The sequence below is a fragment of the Sminthopsis crassicaudata genome, chromosome 5, assembly GCF_048593235.1.
Source record: "Sminthopsis crassicaudata isolate SCR6 chromosome 5, ASM4859323v1, whole genome shotgun sequence".
Classification (NCBI taxonomy): Eukaryota; Metazoa; Chordata; class Mammalia; order Dasyuromorphia; family Dasyuridae; genus Sminthopsis; species Sminthopsis crassicaudata.
In genome coordinates this window covers 117511501-117534099 of record NC_133621.1, presented here as the reverse complement: position 1 = coordinate 117534099, position 22599 = coordinate 117511501, and positions in this window count along the sequence as shown.

The following is a 22599-nucleotide window of genomic DNA, read 5'->3' as shown; positions in this document are numbered from 1 at the left end:
AAACACAGGAAAGTAGGATTTCTGAATTGGAAAAGATAAAAAAGTCTCAAGAAAATAGAATTTCTGAATTGGAAAAAGAAAATAATTCTCAAAAAAAAAAATTAGGGAAATGGAAAAAAATTCAATAGAGCAAAATAATTCATTTAAAAACGAAATTGGGCATTTACAAAAAGAACTAAAAACTGTGAAAGAAGAAAATAACTCCTTAAAAGTCAGGATGGAACAAATAGAAATGAATGATTCACAGAGAACCCAAGAATCAGTCAAACAAAACAAAAAAAATGAGAAGCTGGAGAACAACGTCAAATACTTACTGGGAAAATCTATAGACCTGGAAAATAGATCTAGGAGAGATAATCTGCGGATTATTGGACTTCCAGAAAACTATGACCAAAAAAAGAGCCTAGATTCTATTTTACAGGAAATTATCAAAGAGAACTGTCCAGAGATAATAGAAACAGAAGGGAAAGTAGATGTGGAAAGAATTCATCGAACTCCTTCTGAAATAGACCCTAAAAAAAGAACACCACGGAATATTGTGGCTAAGCTGCAGAATTACCACACAAAGGAGAAAATCCTGCAAGCAGCTAGAAAAAAACAATTTAAATACCAAGGTGCCACAATAAGGGTCACCCAAGATCTGGCTGCCTCCACATTAAAAGATAGAAGGGCCTGGAACCTGATATTCCGAAAGGCAAAAGATCAAGGACTGCAACCAAGAATGAACTACCCAGCTAAGTTTAGCATCTTTTTCCATGGAAGAAGATGGTCATTCAATGAAACAGAGGAATTCTATATGTTTCTAAGAAAAAAACCAGACTTAAACAAAAAATTTGATCTACATCCACAAGACTGAAGAGAAACAGAAAAAGGTACACAGAACCCTTGAGAACTGTAACTCTGTTGTGGGTATATAAAAAATACTCAAGGATAATTTGATTTTACTGATATAAAAGAAAAAAAGGGGGGTGTAGTAAAGGGAAGGAGGTCGGTTCAGAAAAAAGGGGAAGGAGTGATAAAAAGAGGGAAACTACATCCGAGGAAGAGACATAGAAAATACACCATATCTGAGGGAACTTAGTGAGGGGGAGAATCATTGTGTGAATCTTACTTTCATCAGAAGAGGCTCAAAGAGTAAATAATTAACATATTTGTTTTTCAGAGAATTTTCTCTCACCTCATTAAAAGGGGGGAGAAGAAAAGGGGAAAGGAAAAGGAGAATAAGTGAAGGGACTTGGAGGGAGGGGGGAGGGATCCTAAAAAAAAAAAAAAAAAGAGGGAGGGTTGCGCGTCACAAGGGGGGGTCTGTAAATTAAATATCGGGGAGGGGGATCAGGGGGGTCAAGGGAAAAAAAGTATAATCTGGGGATAATACGATGGCAGGAAATACAGAATTAGAAATTTTAACTGTGAATGTAAATGGGATGAATGATCCCATCAAACGGAGACGGATAGCAGATTGGATCAAAAAGCAGAACCCTACAATATGTTGCCTACAGGAAACACACTTAAAGCAGGGAGATACATACAGAGTAAAGGTAAAAGGTTGGAACAGAGCCTATTATGCTTCAGGTAAAGCCAAAAAAGCAGGGGTAGCTATCCTTATCTCAGATCAAGCAAAAGCAGAAGTAGATCTAGTTAAAAAAGATAAGGAAGGAAACTATATCCTGCTGAAAGGTAGCATAAATAATGAAGCCATATCAATACTAAACATATATGCACCAAGTGGTATAGCATCTAACTTTCTAAAGGAAAAGTTAAGAGAACTGCAAGAAGAAATAGACAGTAAAACTATAATAGTGGGAGATCTCAACCTTGCACTCTCAGATTTAGACAAATCAAACCACAAAACAAACAAGAAAGAAATTAAAAAAGTAAATAGAACATTAGAAAAACTAGGTATGATAGACGTTTGGAGAAAACTGAATGGCAATAGGAAGGAATATACTTTCTTCTCAGCAGTTCATGGATCCTATACAAAAATTGACCATATATTAGGACATAAAGATCTCAAACTTAAATGTAGGAAGGCAGAAATAATAAATGCCTTCTTCTCAGACCACAATGCAATAAAAGCTACATTCAGTAAAAAGTTAGGGGTAAATAGACCAAAAAGTAATTGGAAACTGAATAATCTCATCTTAAAGAATGACTGGGTGAAAGAGCAAATTATAGAAACAATTAACAATTTCACCCAAGATAATGATAATGATGAGACATCATATCAAAATCTTTGGGATGCAGCTAAAGCAGTAATAAGGGGAAATGTTATATCTTTAGAGGCTTATTTGAAGAAAATTGAGAAAGAGAAGATTAACGAATTGGGCTTACAACTTAAAAGGCTAGAAAAAGACCAAATTATAAACCCACAACCAAAAATTAAACTCGAAATACAAAAATTAAAAGGAGAAATCAATAAAATTGAAAGTAAAAAAAACTATTGAATTACTAAATAAAACCAAGAGTTGGTTTTATGAAAAAGCCAATAAAATAGATAAACCTTTGGTAAATTTGATCAAAAAAAAGAAAGAGGAAAATCAAATTGATAGTCTTACAAATGAAAAGGGGGATCTTTCCACCAATGAAGAGGAAATTAGAGAAATAATAAGGAGTTACTTCGCCCAACTTTATGCCAATAAATTTGATAACTTAAGTGAAATGGATGACTTTCTCCAAAAATATAGGCTCCCTAGATTAACAGAGGAGGAGATAAATTGCTTAAATAGTCCCATTTCAGAAAAAGAAATAGAACAAGCTATTAATCAACTCCCCAGGAAAAAATCCCCAGGGCCAGATGGATTCACATGTGAATTCTACCAAACATTTAAAGAACAATTAGCCCCAATGTTATATAAATTATTTGAAAAAATAGGGGATGAAGGAGTCCTACCAAACTCCTTTTATGACACAGACATGGTACTGATACCTAAACCTGGTAGATCGAAAACTGAGAAAGAAAATTATAGACCAATCTCCTTAATGAATATTGATGCTAAAATCTTAAATAAGATATTAGCAAAAAGACTTCAGAAAATCATCTCCAAGATAATACACTATGATCAAGTAGGATTTATTCCAGGAATGCAGGGCTGGTTTAATATTAAGAAAACTATTAATATAATTGACCATATTAATAATCAAATTAATAAGAACCATATGATCATCTCAATAGATGCAGAAAAAGCATTTGACAAAATCCAACATCCATTCCTACTAAAAACTCTTGAGAGTATAGGAATAAATGGATTATTCCTTAGAATAATCAGGAGTATATATTTAAGACCGTCAGTAAGCATAATATGCAATAGAAATAAACTGCAACCTTTCCCAGTAAGATCAGGAGTGAAACAAGGTTGCCCACTATCACCATTACTATTCAATATAGTACTAGAAACACTAGCCTCAGCAATAAGAGCCGAGAAAGAGATTCAAGGAATTAGAGTAGGAAATGAGGAAATCAAACTATCACTTTTTGCAGATGACATGATGGTATACTTAGAGAACCCCAAAGACTCTGCTAAAAAGATACTAGAAATAATTCAAAATTTCAGCAAAGTGGCAGGATACAAAATAAATCCACATAAATCCTCGGCATTTTTATATATCACTAACAAAATGCAACAGCAAGAGATACAAAGAGAAATTCCATTCCAAACAAATGTTGAGAGTATAAAATATTTGGGAATCCATCTACCAAAGAAAAGTCAGGAATTATATGAGAAAAATTACAAAACACTTGCCACAAAAATAAAATCAGATTTAAATAATTGGAAAGACATTCAGTGCTCTTGGATAGGCCGAGCGAATATAATAAAGATGACAATACTCCCCAAACTAATCTATTTATTTAGTGCTATACCAATCAGACTCCCAAGAAACTATTTTAATGACCTAGAAAAAATAACAACAAAATTCATATGGAAGAATAAAAGGTCAAGAATTGCAAGGGAACTAATGAAAAAAAACTCAGAGGAAGGTGGTCTAAGTGTACCTGATCTAAAGCTATATTATATAGCAGCAGTCACCAAAACCATTTGGTATTGGCTAAGAAATAGACCGGTAGATCAGTGGAACAGATTAGATACAAAGGACAAAAAAGGGTACATCTATAGCAATCTAATCTTTGACAAACCCAAAGATTCCAACATTAGGGATAAAAATTCATTATTCGGAAAAAACTGTTGGGAAAACTGCAAATTATTATGGCAGAAATTAGATATGGATCCACACTTAACACCATATACCAAGATAAGATCAAAATGGGTCCATGATTTAGGCATAAAGAGGGAGATAATAAATAGATTAGAGGAACAGAGGATAATCTACCTCTCAGACTTGTGGAGGAGGAAGGAATTTATGACCAGAGGAGAACTAGAGATCATTATTGATCACAAAATAGAAGATTTTGATTACATCAAACTAAAAAGTTTCTGTACAAATAATAGTAATGCAAACAAGATTAGAAGGGAAGTAACAAATTGGGAAAATATTTTTAGAAACAAAGGTTCTGACAAAGGTCTCATTTCCAAAATATATAGAGAACTGACCATAATTTATAAGAAACCGCACCATTCTCCAATTGATAAATGGTCAAAGGATATGAACAGACAATGCTCAGAGGAAGAAATTGAAACTATATCCACTCACATGAAAGAGTGTTCCAAATCACTACTGATCAGAGAAATGCAAATTAAGACCACTCTGAGATACCACTACACACCTGTCAGATTGGCTAAGATGACAGGAACAAATAATGACAAATGTTGGAGGGGATGTGGGGAAATTGGGACACTAATACATTGCTGGTGGAGTTGTGAAAGAATCCAGCCATTCTGGAGAGCAATCTGGAATTATGCCCAAAAAGTTATCAAACTGTGCATACCCTTTGACCCAGCAGCGCTACTACTGGGATTATATCCCAAAGAAATACTAAAGAGCGGAAAGAGACCTGTATGTGCCAAAATGTTTGTGGCAGCTCTTTTTGTTGTAGCTAGAAACTGGAAGATGAATGGATGTCCATCAGTTGGAGAATGGTTGGGTAAATTGTGGTATATGAAGGTTATGGAATATTATTGCTCGGTAAGAAATGACCAGCAGGAGGAATATAGAGAGGCCTGGAGAGACTTAAATCAACTGATGCTGAGTGAAATGAGCAGAACCAGAAGATCACTGTACACTTCAACAACAATACTGTATGAGGATGTATTCTGATGGAAGTGGAAATCTTCAACATAAAGAAGATCCAACTCACTTCCAGTTGATCAATGATGGACAGAGGTAGCTACACCCAGAGAAGAAACACTGGGAGGGGAATGAAAATTGTTAGCACTAATATCTGTCTGCCCAGGTTGCATATACCTTCGGATTCTAATGTTTATTGTGCAACAAGAAAATGATATTCGCACACATGTATTGTACCTAGACTATATTTTAACACATGTAAAATGTATGGTATTGCCTGTCGTCGGGGGGAGGGAATAGAGGGAGGGGGGATAATTTGGAAAAATGAATACAAGGGATAATATTATAAAATATATATATATATATATATATATATATATATATATATAAAAAAAAATAAATAATAAATAAATAAATCAAAACCATTCTCTAATTGATAAATGGTCAAAGGATATCAACAGACAATTCTCAGATGATGAAATTGACACTATTTCCACTCATATGAAAGAGTATTCCAAATCACTACTGATCAGAGAAATGCAAATTAAGACAACTCTGAGATACCACTACACACCTGTCAGATTAGCTAAAATGACAGGAACAAATAATGATGAATGTTGGAGGGGATGTGGGAAAACTGGGACACTGATACATTGTTGGTGGAGTTGTGAAAGAATCCAGCCATTCTGGAGAGAAAGTTGAAACTATGCCCAAAAAGTTGTCAAACTGTGCATACCCTTTGACCTAGCATTGCTGTTGTTGGGATTATATCCCAAAGAAATACTAAAGAGCGGAAAGGGACCTGTATGTGCCAAAATGTTTGTGGCAGCTCTTTTTCTTGTAGCTAGAAACTGGAAGTTGAATGGATGCCCATCAATTGGAGAATGGTTTGGTAAATTATGGTATATGAAGGTTATGAAATACTATTGCTCTGTTAGAAATGACCAGCAGAAGGAATACAGAGAGTCTTGGAGAGACTTACATCAACTGATGCTGAGTGAAATGAATAGAACCAGAAGATTGCTGTACACTTCAATGCTGTATTAAGATATATTCTGATGGAAGTGGACATCTTCAACATAAAGAAGATCCAACTCACTTCCAGTTGATCAATGATGAACAGAAATAACTACACCCAGAGAAGGAACACTGGGAAGTGAATGTAAATTGTTAACACTACTGTCTATCTACCCCAGGTTACTTATACCTTTGGAATCTAATACTTAATGTGCAACAAGAAAATGGTATTTACACACATATATTGTATCTAGGTTTTATTGTAACACATGTAAAATGTATGGGATTGCCTGTCGTCGGGGGGAGGGAATGAAGGGAGGGGGGATAATTTGGAAAAATGAATACCAAGGATAATATTATAAAAAATTACTCATGCATATATACTGTGAAAAAAATTCTAAATAAAATTTAAAAAAAGAAATGATCAGCAGGATGATTTCAGAGATGCCTGAAGAGACTTGCATGAACTGTTATAGAAACGTGAAAAAAGCAGTATCAGGAGATGATTATACGTGGCAACAAGATTATATGATGATCAATTCTGATGGGTAGTGCTCTCTTCAACAATTAAGATGATTTAGGCCAGCCTCAATGGTCTTGTGATGAAGAGAGCCATCTGATTTCAAAAGATGGGTCTATGGGAATTGAGGTGGAGCACAATATAGTAGTTTTACTCTGTTTGTTGTTGATTGCTTGCATTTTGCTTTCTTTCTCATTTTATATTACGTTTTGATGTGTTGAAGGGTATGCACAATTTGATAACTTTTTGAGCATAGTTCAAAATCATGTATATGTTTTGAAAATAAAAAAGCTTTAATCTGAAAAAAAAAGCCCATCTTCGGCACATATTAGCTGTGTGACACTATAAAAATCAGTTTTTTTCAGTATTCCAAGTAACTCTTCAGGATTCTAAGTTGCAAAAGAAAATGTCCATGTGAAGTACAAATGTGTATGTTGATATATATTTCTCTCTGTGTGTGTCTTTTTTCACTTTGTCTATCTGTGTCTGTGTCTGTCTGTCTGTCTCTCTCTGTCTGTCTGTCTCTCTGTCTCTCTCTCTCTCTCTCTCTCTCTCTCTCTCTCTCTCTCTCTCTCTCTCTCATTTTATTATAGTAGGGTAGTAGGGCTTTAGCATAAAGACATAGTGTGTAACAGCCTGAGAGAATGAGGGGTTTGGTCAATATCAGGATCCATTCAGCCTTCCCTTGAGGGACATTGGAAGGCCAGTGATTTTACAAAATTAACCCTTCACAAAATCTTAGATTTAAGTTATGATCATTTAAAAAACAGAACCAAAAAGCTTCATATAGGTATACTCTAATTGTTTTCAATTCAACAATTGGAGACAACAATAACCACATGCCTATTTACTGAATTTTTAAGATGCTCTCACAAAACATATATATATATATATATATATATATATTTCCATTTGACCCCCAAAACAACAATGTGATAGAAATTTGCAAAGCATTATGGGCTTCATTTTACAAATGAAAGGAAAAAAATTAGATTCACAGACACTGAATCATTTGCTTAGCATTAGCAAGCTGGAAAGTAAAAGAATCAGGATTCAAAACCTGACTTCCAATCCAATTCTCCTTCAACTAACCTATACTATACTATGCCATACTATACTATACTATACCATACTATACTATCAAACTATACCAACCAACCAGAACTATATACAACAAAACCTCAGAAGTGGGACTCCAAATCCCACAATTTTTTTTTTTTGCTATAGTTTTTGTTGCCTTTTTATCTATACAATTTTTTAATATATAGAAGGACCAAATTGTCTTTCTCTCCCTTCAAGACAGAAGCATGGTATACAAATAAAAACTTCAGCTTTAGGAATTTAAACTAGTTAAAATAATTACTTTTCAACTAGCAGAGTTATTCAACACAGATTATGCTACTCAGGGAACTAGGGACTGAAAAAATATTTAAAAGTATGTCAGATTTTTGTGTCTCTTGTGATATAAAGGTTCCTGTAGAAAAGCAAGGAGATGAACCACATAACCTCATGAAGCATTTTGCAATGCTGCAGATTTATTAGTCTATCAATATATGATATTTCTGAAACCTCAAACTAGAAAGAAATATCAAAATAATAAAGTAACACTCATAATTGGGAATAGATAAGAATAAAAATATCTGCAAGCTCTAGGGGCCTTTAGGAGTAGCAACTTGGAAATCATCAAAGTTTGAAAAGATATTATAATGTTTCTGTGTGGCTCAGAAAATGTATATAATTTTAGATATAATTTAAAATACATATGTGGATATCTTGAAAAGTGAAATTATTTTTAATATCAGCTTTTCCTCATTTATTGGGATCTTAATTCTAAAAAATGACATCCTGAAATAACTTCATTTGTACTTATAGTCTTCCAAAAATTTAAAATTATTTTGATTGCCTATAATTTTTATTTGATTTTCAAGTCCAAGTTGGTTTTATATTTTCATTTATTTATGAAGTTTCTCCTTGGTAGAAAACAAAGATGACAATTTTCTTGGTTAACAAAATAAGCTTTTTACTACATCTCATAAGAGAGTTGGCTGACTGAACCTAAAACATTGGACTGTTATTCTTTTTTTTTTTTATTTGTTTGTTTTTCAAGTTTTAGTTTAGTTTTGGTTTGCTTTGGATCTATGATCTATAATATCATTTAAAAGGAACATGGAAACTCTACTGAAGAAAATTGATAACTCATTTGCAATAAAAATATTGGAGAATTGATGAAATCAGAGCAAGTATAAGTGTCCTACTCTCAGTCACTGAGTTGTCAGAAAGCCTTGAACCCAGATTTTCTATCCACTATAGCAAACTATTTCTTGGATTTTACTTTATGTAAAATACCTCTTACATTGACTAGAAGCAAGAGGAATTCACAGCAGCAAACTCCAACTCCTATGTAAAATATGTTGTAATGTTCCATACAAGGCAGATTCAAGTGAACTATCATTTTATTTTTTTCCAGCACAAAAGAAAGTAGAATTAAAATTCTTTCAAAAAGGAATGGAAGGCAAAAAAAAAAAAAAAGGGGGGGGGGGCTCTGCACATGTGGCCTAAATCCTGTTATATCAGACAGAAATGATATGTAAAGTGTTTAGTGATAAAGACTTATGGTATCTTATCAACTCAGCAAATGCTCTCCAATACTATCATTTTTCAAAAACACATTTCCAAATGTGGTTCAGAAGGAATAGCAATCCATGGAAAACAGGCAAAGGGTTATTTTCAATCAAAATATCCTTTTTGAAAATGAAATTTTCTTATCACTGAATATTTGTGTGTATATTTCCTATTTGCATTTTGGTTACAAAAAGAGTTGCATTGCAAGCTGTGTTTGGGCTTAAATTGACATTCCTAATTGGAAGAGAACTTGTAAACAGAAAATGACACTACAAGAAATCTCTTTCTCTGCATGAAAAATGGAATCTTAATTGTTTATTTGAGTCTTCTTAATTGGGTGTTTTTATTTTAATTTGGAAAGCTTCAGAATGAATTTGCCATTTTATTCTAAAGCTAACATCACGTGTCATGACAATAAGACATTTTGTTCCAGCCAATAGTCTGATTGCCTATCATGCATTTTTGAAAAACACAGCAAACAAAAACTTCTATAAAAGTACAATTCAAACCATTCTATTTTTTAACCTAAGAATAAAATCAGCCTTGTAAGTAAAACAACCTTTACCTTCTCTCTTTTTTTCTTTTCTCGTGTCTGAGTCAACATATAAACTTTGGTTTTCCTAATTCCAAGTCTAGTCTATCCATCAAATTACCTAAAAACTAATGCAACTAATTCTGCTAATCACTTGTGTTATGGGTGAGCTCATTTCATTCCCATTCACAAGCATGATTACTAACTTTGTATTGCCCTGCATCCTAATTTCTTCTGTTCTTTATTTCTCTCTTTTTATCCTATGCCTCTTCAATATCTTATTTTTCTATCTTATTTTGCTTCTAACCACTGCATCCCTTAATCTATCTCCATTTTTGTCCCTTACCCCTTTTAATGATACCCACTAACTGGTAAATTACACACAAATTATTGTGTATATATCTGAATATACTTTTGTAGGGTATTATCCCACAATCTAACCCCCCAACTCCAGAAAGAATGGAGGTTTTTAATATTCATTATGGAATTAGGATTAAACCATAGATTTCATGAGACACGGAGATTCTATAACTTTCTATAACCAGGGTAAGTGACAATACACTATACAAATACCTACAATGGTGACCACATAATTGCTATGGCTTATAAAGAGAATATAATGGATGCTACTCTCTAGCTCAAGTTCAAATCATATTATAAGTACTTCAGGGGTAGAGTCAAGATCGCAAGGTAAAGCCAGGAAGGTGCTCAACTTGTCCCAGTTTCCCTCAAGAATAATACAAAATCAAGTCTCTTCACAAGAGAGAAAAGGAAAGGAGAGGAGAGGAGAGAAGAGGAGAGGAGATGCTCTCCTCCAGAGTCTATCTGAGCAGGGCTGAACACCCTATTCACCCCAATGAGACTGACCTTCCTTGAAATATTTTTTTTTTCAGCAGAAAGAAAAGGAAAGAGAAAGGAACAAGAAACAGAAAAAAACCTTGACCATAGAAAGCTATTAAGGTGATAGGGAAGACCAAACACCACAATTCAGATGGAGACAGAACGTCCAAAGAAGAAATCTTGGAAGAGTGATATGAATTGATTTCAAGCCCCAAAAGGCTTTTTGGAAGTGCTCATAAAAAAACTTTTAAAGGCAAATAAAAGAGGTAGAAGAAAAAAATGTGAAAAGAAATGAAATATATGCATGAGTCAACAGCTTGGAAAATGAAGGAAAGAAAGTATCTGAAGAAAACAACTCTTTAAAAAGTAGAATAACTTAAAAAACTAAAAAGAGATACAAAGGCTAACTGAAGAAAATCACACATTAAAACCTAGAACATGGCAAATAAAAGCTAATGACTGTGAGACAGCAAAAATCAGTAAAACAAATTAAAAATAATGAAAAAATAATGGAAGAAAATGTGAAATTCCTGATTGGAAAAACAGCTGACCTGGAAAACAAGGTCCGGAAAAGACATTATAAAAATCATCGACCTACCTGAAGATAATAACCCCCCCAAAAAAAAAGAACCTGGATAGCATTTTAAGATATCATTAGGGAAAATTGCCCCAATTTTCTAGAGACAGAAGAGGAAATAGCCATTGGAACAATCCACTGATTACCTTTTAGCAAAAGATCCCACAAAGAAAATCCCGAGGAACATTGCTGTAAAACTCCAGTAGTACTATCTCAAGGGAAAATACTGCAAACTTCTACAATTATCCAGGATGTGCCAACTTCTACAATAAATAATCAGAGGATCAGGAAAACCATATTCCTGAAGGCAAAGGACCTAGTGTTACAATTAAGAATCAAGTACACAGAGACACTCAGCATCATCTTTTGGAGGATCTTTAATGAAGTAAGATACTTTCTTTTTTTTTATTATATATTTTTTTATTTTTCCAAATTATCCCCCCCTCCCTCTGCTCCCTCCCCCCGATGACAGGCAATCCCATACATTTTACATGTGTTACATTATAACCTAGATGCAATACATGTGTGTAAATACCATTTTCTTGTTGCACAATAAGCATTAGATTCCGAAGGTATATGTAACCTGGGCAGACAGATATTAGTGCTAACAATTTACATTCACTTCCCAGTGTTCCTTATCTGGGTGTAGCTACCTCTGTCCATCATTGATCAACTGGAAGTGAGTTGGATCTTCTTTATGTTGAAGATTTCCACTTCCATCAGAATATATCCTCATACAGTATTGTTGTTGAAGTGTATAGTGATCTTCTGGTTCTGCTCATTTCACTCAGCATCAGTTGATGTAAGTCTCTCCAAGCCTCTCTGTATTCCTCCTGCTGGTCATTTCTTACAGAGCAGTAATATTCATAACCTTCATATACCATAATTTACCCAACCATTCTCCAACTGATGGACATCCATTCATCTTCCAGTTTCTAGCTACCATAACAAAAAGAGCTGCCACAAACATTTTGGCACATACAGGTCCCTTTCCGCTCTTTAGTATTTCTTTGGGATATAAGCCCAGTAGTAGTACGGCTGGGTCAAAGGGTATGCACAGTTTGATAACTTTTTGGGCATAGTTCCAAATTGCTCTCCAGAATGGCTGGATTCTTTCACAACTCCACCAGCGAAGTAAGATACTTTCAATCATTTCTATTAAAAAACAGCAATAAACAGAAAATTTAATTTACAAAAACAGGAGCAAGAGAACCTTAGAAAGATAAACAAAGGAAAATGAATATTATTTTAAAATTAAACTGTTTACATCCCTCTTTTGGGAAAACAATATCTGTAAATCTTGAGAAGTATATCAGGATATCACATGGACTGAGGGGATGATATCATCAAAGAAAAAGACATTAAAAAATTAAAAAAGGTCTGTAATGGAAAAAAAAACAGGAAAGGGGAGGTATAATGGGAAAAGTAGCTCAATTGAAGAGATGTAAAAGAAGGGTACAGAAATTTATCCAACCCTATAAAGATTTAAGAGGAGAAACAGGAAAGAAAATGAAGAGGCAAAATAAAAGGAAAGGTAGAAATACTAGTTAGCTGAAGGGGGAAGGGGTGACAGAAAAAAGGCAGTAGGTGGAATAGGCTAAAAAGGGGTTGATAGGAGAGAAAGTAGTGGGTGGATTGGATATTAAAAAAAAAAAAACACAGGACTAAGAACAGGGTTGAAAGCGAGGACAAAAGTACATACAGGGGAGAAAATATGATGAAAGGAAAGACCAAGTTGGTAATCATAGCTGTGAATGGACTGACCTCTCCCCTAAAAGTGAAGTGAATAACAGATTGAATTAAAAAAACAGAATTCTGGGGTTGGCCAAGATGGCAGAGAAGATACACACACATTTCTAAGCTCCCTTCTACCCTCAATACCAACTAGTTAAACCAGCCTCAAAAGTAATGCTGGACTGATAAAAACCACAAGGATTAGAAGCTCAACTTACCAGCCAAAGAGAATCTGGAATTTCAACAGAAAAGGTTGGCTCCAAGGGGAAGAAAAAAAGACCAAGACCGGCACAGACAGGGTTGGACTAGGTGCTAGCATATTGTGCCAAATGTGCTGGGATCAGAGAAGCCACTGAGATAGAGGAATCAGGCACAGGATGATAATTCTTCTCTGCTTGTAAAACAGCAGATCAGAAGAGAAATCAAAGCCACTTTAAAATAAAAAATAAAAAAAAAAAAAACATAAAATATAACCACCCCAAACCGGAAGTGACCTAACACCAACCTCAGAACGACTGTGCAGCCACTTTCTGATTTCCAGGGCTTTTCCTTGGGGCAATTACACACCTGAAAAGCAGAGGACACAGCCTGGGGCAGCCTCTAATCCACATAGTGCAAGGCTCAGCCTGAGACAGTGGAATTCTCCCAGTAGCAAAACTCCAGCAGCAGCAGAACTCCCACAGCAGTGGAACTCCCACACCAGTGGAACCCCTGCAACAGAGACCGCTTTCCAGAGCAGACACTTTGGTTTGAGCTCAGGGGCTTTTCGCCTCTCAGCTGCTAATATGCACAGTCCCAGGGAGGCTGTGGCCTGGGTTTATGATGCTTTTATTGTTCAGTCCCTAGCCTTAGGCAGTTAATAGGCCACACAGTGGGGGTCATTCACTGGGCACTCCTCACACAGCCATGCTAACCACCTCTGAGTCATTTCAGGGAGGGGGAGGGGAACTTTCTCCCAGAGCTCTCTCTTAGCCCAGGCACAGGATTATTGCATTCATCTGGTCTGGAAGGAAGCTGGTAAATTTCCTACCCAAAGGCAGACCCCCCACAGAGTGTTAACAATGAGTAAGAAACTGAAGAGAAAAATTGACACCTTCTATACAGAGAAAGAGTGGGAATCCAAGTCTGAGGAGCCTAGCAGCAGAGAGTCTCCAGATAACACCCTAAAGGGGAATGATAACTGCTCCCCATCACATAACTTTCTCCTAGAAAAGACTATTAAAAAGTTAAGAGAGTTTGAAGAAAAATAGGGAAATGAAAGAGAAGCTAGGATAGAGAATAACAATGTCCTGAAATTTGACTTGGAAAGAAATAAAGAATTCACAGGATATGCAGGGAAACCAAATTTGTGAATTAGAAAAGGTTAAAAAAATCACAGGAAAGTAGGATTTCTGAATTGGAAAAGATAAAAAATTCCCAGGAAAGTAGGATTTGTGATTTGGAAAAAGAAAATAACTCACTAAAAAAAATATTGAAATGGAAAAAAATTCAACACAACAAAATAATTCATTTAAAAACTCAATTGGACATATATAAAAAGAAGTAAAAATGTGAATGAATAAAATAACTCATTAAAAATCAGGACTGAACAAATAGAAATGAATGATTCATTGAGAAAGCACGAATCAGTCAAATAAAACAAAACAAAACAAAAAAAAAAGAGAAGAAAAGAAAAGAAAACCTGGAGAATAACCACAAATATTTACTGGGAAATTCTATAGACCTGGAAAATAGAGCTAGGAGAGATAATCTGAGGATCATTGGACTTCCTGAAAACTATGACTATCTCAAAAAAAGAGCCTAGATTCTATTTTATAGGAAATTATCAAAAAGAACTGTCCAGAGATAATAGAAACAGAAGGGAAAATAGGCATTGAAAGAATTCATCAAACACCTTCTGAAAAAGACCCGAAAAAAAGAACTCCATGGAACACTGTGGCTAAGCTGCAGAACTATCAAACAAAGGAAAAAATATTGCAAGCAGCTAGGAGAAAAAACAATTCAAATATAAAGGCGCCACAATAACCGTCACTCAAGATCTGGCTGCCTCCACATTAAAGGATTGGAGGGCCTGGAACCTGGTATTCTGAAAGGCAAAAGAACTAGGATTGCAACCAAGAATAAACTCCCCAGCTAAGTTTAGCAATTTCTTCCATGGAAGAAGATGGACATTTAATGAAACAGAGGCATTCCATTTGTTTCTAAGAAAAAGAAAAAAAAAAAAAAACAGACTTAAACAAAAAATTTGATCTACATCCACAAGAATCAAGAGAAGCAGAAAAAGGTAAAAAGAAGTCTTGAGACCTGTATCTCTGTTATGGATAGACAGAAAGTCCACATGGATAATTTGATTTTACTGATATAACATGAAAAAGGGAAGTAGTAAAGGGAAGGAGATAATATCAGAAAACTGGAAAGAAGAGATAAAAAGAGGGAAACTACAACCCAAGAAAAGGCATAGAAAATCTATCACATCTGAGGGAATTTAGAGAGGGGGAGAAACTGTGTGAATCTTACTCTCATCAGATTAGGCTCAAAGAGTAAAAAATTGACATTTGTTTTTCAGAGAATTCTCTCACCTCATTATAAGGGAGGAGAGGAAAAGGGAAAAGGAAAAGAGGAATAAGAGAAGGGTACAAGAAAGGGGAAGAAACTTAAAAGGGGGGAGGGATACTAAAAAGGGTAGGTTGCTCATCACAAGGGGGTCCATAAATTCAATACTGGGAAGGGGTTCAGGGGGAATAAGGGGAAAAAGCATAATTAGGGAATACTATGATAGCAGGAAATACAGAATTAGTCATTTTAACTGTAAATGTGAATGGGATGAACTCTCCCATCAAATGGAGACAGATAACAGACTGGATCAAAAGTCAGAACCCTACAATATGTTGTTTACAGGAAACACACTTAAAGCAGGGAGATACATAGAGAGTAAAGATAAAAGGTTGTAGCAGAATCTATTATGCTTCAGATAAAGCCAAAAAAGCAAGGGTAGCCATCCTTATCTCAGATCAAGCAAAAGCAGAAATTGATCTAATTAAAAGAGATAAAGAAGGAAACTATATCCTGCTAAAAGGTAGCATAAACAATGAAGCCATATCAATACTAAACATATATGCACCAAGTGGTATAGCATCTAAATTTCTAAAGGAAAAGTTAAGAGAGTTGCAAGAAGAAATAGACAGTAAAACTACAATAGTGGGAAATCTCAACCTTGCACTCTCAGATTTAGACAAATCAAACCATGAAACAAATAAGAAAGGAATTTTAAAAGTAAATAGAACATTAGAAAAACTAGGTATGAGAGACCTTTGGAGAAAACTGAATGGTGATAGAAAGGAATATACTTTCTTCTCAGCAGTGCATGGATCCTATACAAAAATTGACCATATATTGGGACATAAATATCTCAAAATTAAATGTAATGATGATGAGACATCATACCAAAATCTTGGGGATGAAGCTAAAGCAGAAATAAGGGGGAATTTTAAATCTTTAGAGGTTTATTTGAACAAAATAGAGAAAGAGAAGATTAATGAATTGCAGTGTAAAAAGCTAGAAAAAGACCAAATTAAAACCACCCAACCAAAAACTAAACTTGAAACTCTAAAATTAAAAGGAGAAATCAATAAAATTGAAAGTAAAAAACTATTGAATTAATAAATAAAACTAAGAATTGGTTTTATGAAAAAGCCAATAAAATAGATAACCCTTTGGTAAATCTGATCAGAAAAAGGAAAGAGGAAAATCAAATTGTTTGTCTTAAAATTGAAAAGGGGGATCTTTCCACCAATAAAGAGGAAATTAGAGAAATAAAAATGAGTTACTTTACCCAACTTTATGTGAATAAATTTGATAACTTAAGTGAAGTGGATGAGTACCTTCAAAAATATAGGCTTCCTAGATTAACAGAGGAGGAGGTAAAATGCTTAAATAGTCCCATTTCAGAAAAAGAAATAGAACGAGCTACTAATGAACTCCCCAGGAAAAAATCCCCAGGAGCAGATGGATTTACATGTGAATTCTACCAAACATTTAAAGAACAATTAGCCCCAATGTTGTATAAACTATTTGAAAAAATAGGTAATGAAGGAGTCCTACCAAATTCCTTTTGTGACATAGATATAGTACTGATACCCAAACCAGGTAGGTTGAAAACTGAGAAAGAAAACTATAGACCAAAATCCTTAATGAATATTGATGCTAAAATCTTAAATAAGATATTAGCAAAAAGACTTCAGAAAATCATCCCCAGGATAATACACTATGATCAAGTAGGATTTATACCATGAATGCAGGGCTGGTTTAATATTAGGAAAACTATTAGTATAATTGACTATATTAATAATAAAATTTACAAAAACCATATGATCATCTCAATAAATGTAGAAAAAGCATTTGATAAAATCCAACATCCATCCCTACTAAAAACACTTGAGCGTATAGGAATAAATGGACTATTCCTTAAAATAGTCAGGAGCATGATTTAAGAGAGTCAGTAACCATAATATGTAATAGTGATAAACTGGAACCTTTCCAAGTGAGATCAGGAGTGAAACAAGGTTTCCCACTATCACCATTACTATTCAATATTGTATTAGAAATGCTGGCCTCAGCAATGAGTCAAGAAAGAGATTAAAGGAATAAGAGTAGGGAATGAGGAAACCAAACTATCACTCTTTGCAGATGACATGATGCTATACTTAGAGAACCCTAGAGATTCTAGTAAAAAGTTATGAGAAACATATCACAACTTTAGCAAAGTTGCTGGATACAAAATAAATCCACATAAATCCTCAGCATTTTTATACATTACCAACAAAATGCAACAGCAAGAGATACAAAGAGAAATTCCATTCAAAATAACTGTCAAAATTATAAAATTTTGGGAATCCATCTACCAAAGAAAAGTCAGGAATTATATGAGCAAAATTACAAAACACTTGCCACAAAAATAAAGTCAGATTTAAATAATTGGAAAGACAATAAGTGCTCTTGGATAGGCTGAGCGAATATAATAATGATGATAATACTCCCCAAACTAATCTATTTATTTAGTGCTATGCCAATCAGATTCCCAAGAAACTATTTTAATGACGTAGGAAAAAATAACAACAAAATTCATATGGAAGAACAAAAGGTCAAGAATTTCAAGGGAATTAATGAAAAAAAAAAGTCAGATGAAGGTGGTCTAGGTATACATGATCTAAAGCTATATTTTATAGCAGCAGTCACCAAAACCATTTGATATTGGCTAAGAAATAGACCAGTAGATCAGTGGAACAGATTAGATACAAAGGACAAAAAAGGGTACATCTATAGCAATCTAATCTTTGACAAACCCAAAGATACCAACATTTGGGATAAAAATTCATTATTTGAAAAAAACTATTGTGAAAACTGGAAATTAGTATGGCAGAAATTAGATATGGATCCACACTTAACACCATATAGCAAGATAAGATCAAAATGGGTCCATGATTTAGTCATAAAGAATGAGATCATAAACAGATTAGAGGAACAGAGAATAGTCTACCTCTCAGACCTATGGAGCAGGAAGGAATTTATGACTAGAGGAGAACTAGAGATCATTATCAATCACAAAATAGAAGATTTTGATTACATCAAACTAAAAAGTTTCTGTAAAAACAATACTAATGCAAACAAGATTAGAAGGGAAGTAACAAATTGAGAAAATATTTTTAAAGTTAAAGGTTCTGACAAAGGTCTCATTTCCAAAATATATAGAGAACTGACCCTAATTTATAAGAAACCGCACCATTCTCCAATTGATAAATGGTCAAAGGATATGAACAGACAATTCTCAGATGATGAAATTGAAATTATATCTACTCATATGAAAGAGTATTCCAATCACTACTGATCAGAGAAATGCAAATTAAGACAACTCTGAGATACCACTACACACCTGTCAGATTGGCTAAAATGACAGGAACAAATAATGATGAAAGTTGGAGGGGATGTGGGAAAACTGGGACACTAATACATTGTTGATGGAGCTGTGAAATAATCCGGCCATTCTGGAGAGCAATTTGGAACTATGCTGAAAAAGTTATCAAACTGTGCATACCCTCTGAGAACATCATTGCTTCTATTGGGCTTATATCCCAAGGAAATACTAAAGTGGGGAAAGGGACCTGTATGTGTCAACATGTTTGTGGCAGCCCTTTTTGTAGTGGCTAGAAACTGGAAGATGAATGGATGTCCATCAATAGGAGAATGGTTGGGTAAATTATGGTATATGAAGGTTATGGAATATTATTGCTCTGTAAGAAATGACCAGCAGAATGAATTCAGAAAGGTTTGGAGAGACTTACATGAACTGATGCTGAGTGAAATGAACAGAACCGGAAGATCGCTGTACACTTCAATGCTGTATGAAGATGCATTCTGATGGAAGTAGATATCTTCAACATAAAGAAGATCCAACTCACTTCCACTTGATCAATGATGGACAGAAACAACTACACCCATAGAAGGAACACTGGGAAGTGAATGTAAATTATTAGCACTACTGTCTATCTACCCAGGTTACTTATACCTTTGGAATCTAATACTTAATGTGCAACAAGAAAATTGGATTTACACACATATATTGTATCTAGTTTATACTGTAACACATGTAAAATGTATGGGATTGCCTGTCATCTAAGGAAGGGAGTAGAGGGAGGGAGGGAGGGGAAATTTTGGAAAAATGAACACAAAGGATAATGTTATTAAAAATTATTCATGCATATATACTGTCAAAAATTATAATTATAAAATTAAAAAATGTTCACTTCAGGAAGATGAAGAATATAAAATATAAAGCTTTCTGAATTATACTGAGATATTTATACACAAAAGGCATAAAATGACCTGCAATATAACTCTATATATGGTAAAGCAAAATGCTTTATAGTGGAAACTACTGTAATTTGAACTGAACAAGAAACTTCAATTCTCTCTACAATTCTGCTAAATGTAAAATAGAATTAGAAGCCCTAATCAGCAAGAATATTGTAAAAATGAACTAATGAATGTTTGTGAAGCACTATGTATATACTTGTTTCTGTAAACATTCTAAATAGTGCCTACCTTCTCTACATAGCAATGAGTGGCAAATTATTGTAAGCATTCCAGAGCTCTCATATCTAATTACTCAGCATTTGTGTTTACCCCTATATTTCCTCTACTTCAAAAATGCATCATTTACTTTAATGGGTCCTAACCTAAGCACAGTAAGATACATTAAAAAAATACCCCCAAACAACCTATATTCATTATAATCACATATTAAAATTAAAACCCGCTTTCAAAACTGAAATTTCTCATTGCTGTCTAATGTAAGTAAGCTCATTTGCAAAGTAATGTTTAGCTCAACACAGCATCAAGATATTTCCTTGGGGCTTGACTGACATTGGGCTCAGAGATAAATTTATGTTCTGCTACAATCCTCCTCACTCAGTAGGCAGATAACACTACTGATCTTCTTTCAGCAGCATCAATACTTTTAATTGTGTATGTGGGAATGAATTTTATCTCACAGATTAAAAGTTGGAAAAGACCTTAAAGATATCTAATCCAACTCTTTCACTTTAAAATAACAACTAAAGGCCAGAGACATTTAGTAATTTGCTCATTACACAGATACATAAATTTAAGAGCTTAGATTTAACACAGATCCTTTCACTATAAATCTAGCATTCTTTTCTACATGTTCTTAAGGCAGCAGAAGAGTAGAAGGTTTTACCTGGAGGCAGAAAGGCCTGAGTTCAAATCCTGCTTCAGATAGTTACTAATTCTGGAACTCTTAAGAAGATACTTTACTTTGCTCAGGCTCAATTTCCTCCTTTGTAAAATGTGGGCAATAATAGGACGTACTTTCCAAAGTTGTTTGAAAATAAAATGAAATGGCATAAGTAAAGTGCTTTGTAAATTTTGAAATGCTATATAAACTATTTTGTTGTTACAATTATTGTTACTAATATAATAATAATAGTGATTTTTAAAATTTATTTAAAAGTTACTGCCATTGTTCTTCCTACTATGTTGATCTCTATCCTCTGTAAACCAGGAACATGTTTTTGCACAAAACTTTAAGAAACAAAGCAAACCAACTAATTCATATATGGATTGATTCTACCAAATTGATTTCATAATACTCTAATGAGAATTCTCCTGAATCAATCATAACATCACACAAAACTATGGCAAATTCCTTTGGTCTGTGACTGTTCAGAGAATATTTATTTCTGGTGTTAAAAAATACAATTTAAGCTCAAATTTATATTTTAAAATTATAACAGTATTTACAAATAAAAATATTCTTTTGATAGAAATGTATGTTGTCAGAAAGAGATTAGATTGGAGCTTTACCCAAGAAGGTAAAAAAATATACTTCAAGAGGCATAAAACTTAAATGGATTTGAGATAACATTTTTACAATATGATGTTTTGCATCATATAAGTATTATAACATAAAGCAAATTTCTTCAGTATAGTGGGAAGGGAAGGTCACTTGAACAAATGTTTTCTATCAACCTTTATATATGTATGCTACTTATTTAAAAAAAATAATACTTTAAAAACCGAGGTACAATGATTTGGGAAATAGCTAAACAATTGAGACCAAAATAAAGTAATGAAATGTTTTAGAATATTACTATAGTATAAGAAATGATATATGTCAAGAATTCAAAAAAGTACTGTTAGACATATAAACTGATTTAGAAACAAAAATGGAGAATCATGAAAAAAGTTATTTAATAGCTACAATGATATAAATAAATGAAAAGAATAAGAAAATTATATAATTATAATGATCAAGATAGGCTTGACAGATGTTTTGTGAAAATGTACCCTTCATTGTAAATGTAAAGAACTATGGTATGGAATAATGAATATATTACATATGTTCAATATATTAGTTGTTTTTATTGAACTGAATTTTATTTTTGTAAATTCTTGTTATAAGGAAATACACATAAGGTAAGAGAATATTAAAATTGTGCTGAAAATAAAATGTATTATCATTCATTATTATTAATAATGAATAATAATAATATAAAGATCAACCATGAGTTTTTAGCATATTGCATTCTTGAGAGTTCTTCCTTATTCACATTTCATTGAGCTAAATATTACAATAAGATGCTATATTGTCTATCAATCCTACAATTACCATGTTTCTAATCAGGATCAGTTCTTCTATAGATGGGAGTCACTGAACTTGTAAAGTCAATTATTCTTGTTGGGATTCCCACTACACCAATCCATTATTATTTTTTTTTTTTGGTAAAAATAAAAATCGATCATTATTTCATTGTAAACACAAAGGTCAACTTTCATTTTCACTCATGAGTAACTCTCATTGGAATTGTGTATATTTTTCTAAATGCTTGTTAATAGAACAAAATGAGATGATTCCTTTAGGAGTTGGTTTTAAAAGATAAGTAGGTAAGAGCATTGGAGTAAGAACTCTTCATTAGGAGAGGATTATAATCTTAGCTCTGATTCATTTGAAATAACATTTACTTTCTAGTAGCATTGGAGCTTGGCTACAGTGCTACTCTT